The sequence below is a fragment of the Triticum urartu genome, chromosome 2, assembly GCF_003073215.2.
Source record: "Triticum urartu cultivar G1812 chromosome 2, Tu2.1, whole genome shotgun sequence".
NCBI classification, from domain to species: Eukaryota; Viridiplantae; Streptophyta; class Magnoliopsida; order Poales; family Poaceae; genus Triticum; species Triticum urartu.
The window spans coordinates 393660305-393669475 of NC_053023.1; the positions used below are offsets into that span (position 1 = coordinate 393660305).

A 9171-nucleotide genomic window follows, 5' to 3' on the forward strand; every position below is an offset into this window, starting at 1 on the left:
GTTCTTTGCTTCATATATCATGCAACTGTATATTGGATGATATATTTGAATGGTTAGGAATGCAGTTCAACACCACTACTTGCAGAATTCAACTAAGAAATGGTTTCAAGTTCCATTTGACAGAATCAGCTGTACACAAAATCCTAGGCATTCCATGTGGCGGTTTTCCAATACAAACAAAGCCTTCAAAACAAACTGTTGATTTCATGAACACATTTCTTGGAACAACAAAACCAACCCAGAACACTTGCTATCAATGCTATCTGAAAACATATCAGAAGAAGCTTTCTCTAGGATTTTCATGCTCCTTGTACTTTCCATTCTAATTGCACTGAATTCAAAGGGACTTCTAAGCACAAAATAGAAAATACTACAGTGCGTTGGTCAATATTGAGTCAGTTCCAAAATACAATTGGTGTCTCTTTACCCTGTCTTTCTTGGTTCATGAGATTGCCAAAATGCAGTCCAGTGTTGGGAAGAAGAGGTCAAACCTAGAAGAAGGTTGCAAAGTACTATTAGTGGTAAGGATTTATTACAATTTTAACTTCTTTTTCACTTCAGATCATGTCAAAGACAATTTTTAACTGACTTTTCATTTCCTTCCATATTTTTTGGCACACTTTGTCAGATTGCACATTTTGAATTCTTGATCACTTTTGACTACAAGATTTCAACCTGTACGTTCCCAAGACTTCCTTTGTGGTCAGCAACAATGCTTAGATCATTCATCGCTCTAGACACAAAGCCTGGAGTCAATATTGAGTTTGGGAGGCTTGAAGTAAGTACAAAAGAGACAAATATCAAGATTAACTTTGATTTTATAGTACTTTTTTGCTCATGAAATTTACTCAGCTGAAAATCCACTTTCATTTTTTTCCTCCAAACAAAAACAGATGAAGCACATAACAGCAACTCCATTCGCTGATTCTATCGTTGAGCCACCTATGCAATTACCTGAATCAATTTTGCACTACATCAACAACAAACTGCCATCGATTCACAACATACATGTTTGCAAATCTAATTCAGAAGCAAGAATACTTGTCTTTTACTTACAAAGTAGTAGGCTCATCTATATTATTTATTCTTGCATCGAGCTAACTTTATTCTTTCTCAATTCTCATTTTCTTCAAATCAGGAAAGGATTAAGCTTCAGAGTTCCAGTCAGAAATTTTGGCAGATAGTTTTAACAAACTCTATTCCAACGCTGCAATCTTATGTTGACGATGTTCTGAGTTTTTTACCCTCAAGCTCTCCTTCTAAAGATGAACCTCAATATCAACCTTCTACAGTTACAGCCCTTTCAGGAGTGCACTTGGGTAATGTTGTATCTAATGTTGATTCAACTCGTTCCCTGATACCCATTAGTGCAATGCAGAAACATCCGCACTTGCACTCATTCATGTATTCAACTAATTTCTTGGATTTTCATGGCCCTCATTCATATCCTCCAAGCTTTGATTCAGAAAATACTCAAGATCTAATTGATTCAATTATTCTAAAATTCTCTGAATGCGTGCTTATTGATGAGCAAATAAATTTCGCTCCTCCAATATCTATTGGATCTCCAAGTTCCACAAATTTAGCGCTTCTAGAAGTTTTCAGCAGAGATGAAATTAATGAAAACTTTACCTATACAGTCATTTCTCCTAAAGAAGGTAATACAAACTTTTTATACAATAAAGCTTTTGTTCTGTCCACTTTTTCTTTATTTTGCAGTCCATACACAATTTTCTTCATATTTAAACTACTTACAATATCTCCAGTTCTTTCTTATTATTAGTCAATAACTTTTCATTTTTCTGTGTTTATTCGTTGTATAAATACCAGTTATCCTGGATTCGCTTAGAAACAAACCAACATGGGAAGACTTGAATTCAACAGAAAATCGTAATTTGAGACAAGAGAAATTAGCTCTACTCACTGGAAATTTATCTCATCTGATTCTGCCACAGGTACTTTCAATTTATTTTTCTTCTTCCATAATTTTGATTTTCTCTTCCGTTTTATATTTTAATGTTCATACTAACATAAAAAAAATTCATCTTGTCTTAATGCCAGGAGACTCTTTCTACTGTGCACCACAGCGAGTCGAACTAGAAGAATTACAAGACAAGTCAATTCTCATTGATTCACATCCGTACCATCAAACACTTGAAAAAAAATGTGAAACCAATCTTCCATCTAGTCAAGTGTCTCAACCAGCAGCTCCACCTAATTCTTTCCCAGCAAACTACACTGAAGATGACATACCAAGTTTCAATGCAATAACCGATGCACTACAAGATACAGTCCCACCCTGTATGACTTCTTATCAAACAAGCTCCTACTCTCATCTGGGTTCTTCGTCCAAACTGGTCAAATCTGGGTTCTTCAATGCTAATACTCCATTCCTGTATAGCAATAGTCCACTAAGGCCTATCAAGATTAACTCTCCGCAGCCTGAAATTTCTTTCGGAACTCCACTTAACGATCCAGCGTTGCTCAAACTCATGGAAGAATTTGAAGCTAAATCCAAAAGGAATCAGATAGAGGCAGGAAAGAAGCAGTTTCAAAACTTCTCTTCTGCAAAAATTGTTCAGCAGCCCAACTATTTGCAGTTCCAACAAGTTATCTTCTCAACACCAGTGCAAATAGAATTCTACAAGACAATGACTGCAGCTCTTCCAGTTCTGGATTCAAGGTTATTTTTATCCAAACTCCATTCCTTTTAGTTGTACAAATCAGTCATAGTTTTCATCAAACTCTACCATACAAACCATTTATTCGTTCTCACATTATTTTTTTACTAACTTCTAGTTGAAAGTTTCTAACATTAATTCCAAAACAACAGCCAAAGAATATTCCAAGTGAATGAAGTATGGGTTGACCAGAAAACCTTAACTATTTCCTTAAGACCTGGTTGCTGGATGAATCCTCACTCTTTGGATTGTTACTCAAAGATGCTCAATACTGACCAACTAATCCGCGGTAGGCAAGGCCTAATACCAAATACTGATGTTATTAGGCACATTGTGCAAAGAGAAGATATGGTATGATACATTTAATTCTTTTTCTTTCTCTGTCTTCGAATGTTTTTCTGTGGTAATATCTACTAGTTTTACCAACCAAATTTTTTTCTTTGTCTGCTTTTATCAGGCAATACTCATGAGGCCTATGCTTGATCATTCAGACCCAATATGCAGAGACATTTTAAGTGAAGCAAGAGTTGGCTTCAGATTGGAAATAGAAAATTTTGTTAGTACCTTTTCTTTTAAAAAAATTCTCTTACTGAGTTCTTCTAATGGAAAATTGTGACAAGAACTAACCTACTATGAATTTTCACAGGTCCACTTGCCTTGCTTCAATGATAAGCAATGGATTCTAATAACAGCAAACCTACAGAGTGGAAGATTTTTTGATATTATGAATCCTGATGGGACTGGACAAGACAGATTCACAACTATAATAAGCATTGTCTGTTACAATTTCAAGTCACTGTTTGCACTCACCTACCCTAACTGCAATGCATTCAGCATCAAAGACTTTGACTACAGATTCATTGCAGTTCCTAGGACTCATTTCAGGTTAATCAGTTTGACTTCTTACATCATTACCAGTTTTCCCTCCATTTCATCCACATCACGATAACATAAATTTTGAAGTTAAGGATTATTATGTTATTTTATCTAGATTTTTTATTCTAACATGCTAGTTAACCTGATTTCATTAATGCAGGTACGACACATGTGTTTTACTTCTTCAAATACTAAAAACATATCGTGGCATGGGAGTTCTTGGATTCTCTACTGTAAGAGTTTCTTATCTTCTAAACAACATATTCTAATTGCAATTCTTTCATCTCATAGAAGAAAAAATATTCAGATGATAATCACAACTGTGCAAAACAGGTTGATCTCCAAGCTATGCGCGGAATATTTTTGTATGAGATTATAACCTACCAAAACAGCGAGGTCCAACTACCAGTCGTGAGATCATTTCTTCAAAACCACGTAAGTTATAAACACCTCCTTGAATTTTCATACTTCTCTTAAAGCAACTTTGTTACTAAGGGAAGTATAAACCAAAAATTCAATCAATCTGTTTCTGCTTTTATTCTTCAAGGTTTCCGGTCTTTCAAATAAAAGGACTTTGCACAATCAATAGAATGAACAGCTGAAAGGTACACTCTAAAAGAACTGTGTTTTGAAAACTAGTACACTTTTTTCACATGATCCAGTCCATATTCGGATGTATATTTTATATTAAGAGACTAAACGTATTCTGTTTTTGAATTTTTCAGGACCACTTGAAGGTGTAAAATGGATGAGATCATATTTTCGGCGAGCTTCACGTTTCAATATCGAAACAAGGGTCAACACCAGCCATTCTTAACTTGTTTCTGGCTTCCACTAGTGTAGTTGTTCTAAGTAATACACCCCCTGCCAGTATGATTTTACTTATGGAGAACTAACTGTTTTTTTAATTCAGTTGTACTAATTAGAATAAAATTTCCTTTCAAACCAGTAAACTAGTGCAAGCCACTACCAAATTCTGAAATAATTCATTCAGCAGCTATTCTATGATTTTATGGAGATTTTTTATTGTTATGAAAATTCATACCATTTTTTGGTTCACGCATTTTCTCCCATCGAACATAATCTTATAGAAATTTCTAGTTCAAAGTATATTGACGAAACAGTAGAAAGAACCGATGAACTAGCGCTGAAACAGTCCAAACAGAACAAACAGTGAACTAGCGCTGAAATAGTGCAAACGCGCTAGAATTTGGGCCGAACAAAGAATTAGCCCAACATTCTACTTCTGCAGGCGCCAGTTATGCTAATCGGCGCAGAAGGCGCCGACTAGGAGCACCCGTCGTTTCGTTCGGACAACTTCCACAACTCCCACGACCCTGTGTCACGACTGATGACCGATGCCGGAGGGAGGATCCATGGGGACCGCGCCTAGGTTCAGGGCGGGTCTGCCTCACATGGGGCCGAGGCGCCCGACGAGGTTGTCTTCTGGCAATTCCACGATGTCGTGCCCGAGCCAGCGGATCATCCGCTGTCGATTTAACTCTGTCGATTCAGTAATTGAATCACGATTACAGGAGGCCATTAATGGCAATGGATGTGAGAGGCCGGCGGATAATTGCAGGTCAGTTACATTGTCAATTCACGCTCGTCCTTTACTCTCGCGTCCATATAATCTCCACTATCTATCTTCTCCTTGCCCATTCCCCTCCTCAGTTCCGCAACAACTATGGTTGACGCTCAGGTTGCTGATTCGTCTTCCTTCTTTAGCGAATGGTCTCTCCTTCCTACTTCCATCCTACCCCCAATTCTGCATCGAGTTAAAGATTTTTATTTATTTATTTATGCTGTTGTTTGTGCTTTCAAATAAACGCAGGTTCTCTGATCTCGATCGATTGGATCTCGGTTTCACGGTTGGCTGATTCTGCTGCATTGAAAGGCGAGGCACTGCTTTCACCATAATGATTTCTTGCATGAGAATAATACATGCTTAAACGCAGCATCTTCCAATTGTTCAAAGTGCTAATAGTTACAACCTGAGATTACTTGCTCGGGTCCTTCTTTCACAAAGTACAGAGATGACTTCAGAGTAACCATGTTCTTTTCAGCTTTTCTATTCTACATAAACAACTTGAGGATGGTATGGATCAGGGTCTTCTGTTTGAAGGTATTTTCCTTCACATGTTTCAGTTTTGAAGCCCTATTTGGGCATGCCTCACTTTCTGGGAATGCAATGGTAAAGTTATGGTATTTTTCTAAGTGTAGTTATAGTGTGAGATTATTTGTTTGGGTTCCAAAATCTTGCACAAAGTGCAGAGTTGGCTCAGATTAACCATGTTCTTTTCAGCTTTTCTGTTCTAAATAAACGACATGAGGACGGTGAGGATCAATTCATATTTGTCCTGCTTTTGAAGTCCCTCTGTATTGGGGAATGCCTTGCTTTCTAGGAATGCAAAGGTGAAGGTACGATACTTTTTCTTAATTCTTATTTGGTGACTGTATTTTGATTGCTTGTAGCGAGTGATTTTCAATATTTAATTACTCATCAGAACTGAAGTATAAGCCCAGCGTTACTGAAAAAGGGTTTCCCCCTGCTTTGTATTCCAAAGCAACCAACACCGAGTACAGGTAACGCTGTGGCGAGCAGCACAACACACCAAGAGAAAAAGAAGAAGAAACAAATGCCAACGACGGCAGCTTGGCAAAGCGCGGATGACCCGCCACCGCGGCGCCCACCGGAAACAAAACACCACATACCGAGGCTCCGATCCGCCGCGTACCAAGCAGCACCTCCAAGAAGGGATGCGACGCCGACGACGCTGCTGCCCAGACGAGTCCTCAGGTTTCCCCGGGCACGCGGAGGGAGGTGGGGTGGATACCACCGAAACCCTCCAGGGAGGAATGGTGGCACTCGCAGGTGTCACCGCGTCGGGGCCGAAGCCGGCAGGGATTTCTCCCGCATTCCAGCCCCAACCGCCCAACCATCGCCCATCACCATGCGCCAATGCAGTAGCGCCGCCACCCACGCCGCCTCACTACGAACACCACCACGGGGCCAAGAGGGCCGGAGAGAAGCTCACCACGACGGGAGCAGCAACATCGACGCCGAGCGGGAGGGAACCACCTCCACCGCCGTCGTGCGGGAGGCCCGTGCCTCCGGCACCGTCGCGGTAGCCGTCCGGACGCGGCAGCGGGGCATGCTGGGCCACCCCTGGCCCAGCCAGGCCCGAAGAGGGCCCGTTAAGCTCCGTCGGCCGCGATGTAGCAGACCAGCGTCGTCGCCACCGGCACCCAGCCACGCGTCGCATCTCCGCCGCCTCCCAGAAGCCACACTGGAGCCATCCCCGCCGCCAGCCCGCCCAGGCCTAGATGGGGCCCGCAGGGCCCAGATCTGGGCCGAGCGGACGATGCTAGATCCCGCCGCCGCCCAGTAGCTCGCCTGCATGCGCCACGGAGCCCCGCCGCCACGCCAGACCGCCGCCGCCTAGATGCACCCCCCGGAGCCGCTCCGCCCGCACCGGAGAGCGACCGGGAGGGAAAGGGCCAGGAGGCCGCCGCCACCAGCAGCCCCAGGGCCAAGCCGGCCGCGGGCGCCGGCGACGGCGGCGAGAAGGAAGAAGGAAGGGGGGAGCCTGGAGGGAGGAGGCCCGATGCACGGCCGGTCGCCCGTGGGGGAACGGAAAAGCTATAGAGCAAAGCACCTATTAATGGTATTTATGTTGGCAAATGCTATAGAACAAAGTATCGGCAGCATGCATATAATATGTAGCCAGGATAGTCATTTGTCTTACCTAGCTACCTCTCCCTTATTTTTTTAACATTTATCGGGCCTTGGATATTCTAAATGTGTCATGTATATTCTTTTTCATTCTTCAATAAACTGTGAAGTGGAATTCGTAATTGAATTCTTCTTGTACCCACATGTATGTGTTAGGATCTTCCATCTATACTCGCCTTTATCATATTTGTTTCATGTTAGATGGCCATGGAAAGGGTTATCAATTCACTTATCGAGAAAGAATCTAATTCAATTTGCGGCAATGCTTTCAGTTTGAGTGATTTGTTGTCTGTGAGTATAATGTTCCAACACCCACATCTTCCAATTGTTGAGAGTGTTAATGGTCAAATTGTGAGATTATTTTCGTATGGAAGCACTAAATAGGCAGTTGTTCATGCACTAAGTTTCTACATTATTTGTGTCCCTCACTTCATGCCCTGCTCCAGTATTGTTTGACAAAGTGCAGAGTGCGCTAAGTAGCCATGTTATTTTTGTTAATCCAATTACAGTGCTATATACGTCAAGCTCTCAAATTCATATATGGCACACTAGAAAAATTCAAAAGGTAGCTATTATGTCTGTTACTTAGTAACCTCTACTTTCATTTCTGATCTATCAAGGCACATTTAATAGCATAAAAATCTATATATTTCATTCAACAATCTTGACTCGTGATCATGCAAGTGTCGTTCAGCAAAAGACTGCAGTTAATATATTGATCTAAAAAGGAGATGACGTTGACCAAAAGTTAAAGATTCAAACAAAAAGACGTGCTTTATAGTGATGAAATTTAGGAGATTTATTGTCTTGTTTCTTGAATGAAACGGAATTTGTAAGCCAAATATTTTAATGCTATTATGTGAAAATATGAAGTCATCATGTTTTAGTTTTCATCCCTTTTAAGTTGTTCCTATATGTTGGAATATGTTTTCGAACCAGCGTAATTCCGGTTGACTGAAGACACCAAACCTTTTTTTTGCAGGTAGACCACTTGTATTAAGCAATCACAACAGTATACAATCAACAGGATTCAACTCAACGACACCTGGGGGATCAGAGCACAATCAACTTATATTTCTACTTTCTAAGCAAGCAGAGTTTGCCAGAAAGTTGCTAACTTTATTTTGGGAGCGCCTAACATGAGTAATACTAATTATACGAAGACTCAAGAGGTGCTTTATTTCTTTCACCAAAAAGGAACACACCGATCTATCCATGTCGCTGGTTTGAATCATATTTGTAACTTAAGAGAGACCACTTCAATCACCACGGGAAGGTCACTCCTCTGAAGGCCAATGATAAGCCCTGCCTACAAGCACATAAGTCTGATTCTAAATCATCCCCGTAGGAGAAAAGTTCTATGCAAGAAGGAAAAAAATAGGTCCGGTGTCATCTCATAACACCATGCCAGCTCCAGCTCTTCCATCTGAAGATAGCGATCCATCAGAATTAATTTTCACCCAACCCGAAGGGGGGTAGATCGACAACCAGCCTAACTCTATAAAAAGTAGGATATGTTATGATTGTCCAACAGTTGTGTTGTATATTGGGATTAATTGAATGTGCTTTGCTTTATGCTATTAATTAGGATGTAAGTCATACCATGTGGCATCCTGCTAAGAGCAAGGCATTTTAATTCCAACTGTTCATTTATACGGTTTAAATATGTCTACCTTTTGTTTTCGAGATGGGCTTGAGCAAGATGGGCACCTCATGCATATCACCCATGAAATATTGGGTAACTATACAAACATGATTTGCAGAAAGTTTGTACACATTTAACTTAAATGTTTCATGTAAGAAAATTCCTACCATTCTATAGAAAAAATAGAAGGGCGCTGCAACGTGCGCCATCATGGTCTAGTTCATCTTAAAATT

The 9171-nt window shown here is 40.7% G+C and overlaps 1 long non-coding RNA gene across 2 annotated transcripts; it reads left to right on the top strand.

Annotated features, from left to right (window-relative positions):
* Positions 1-4793: 4793 nt before the first annotated feature.
* LOC125537479 lies at positions 4794-8957 on the top strand. 2 transcript variants are annotated; one of them, XR_007295940.1, is made up of 4 exons: positions 4794-5139; positions 5392-5682; positions 5863-5978; positions 8276-8957. It is a non-coding gene; the product is annotated as an uncharacterized LOC125537479 (long non-coding RNA). The 2 variants fall into 2 exon arrangements; XR_007295941.1 differs by lacking the exon at positions 4794-5139 and adding an exon at positions 5240-5291.
* The last annotated feature ends 214 nt before the right edge of the window (positions 8958-9171 follow it).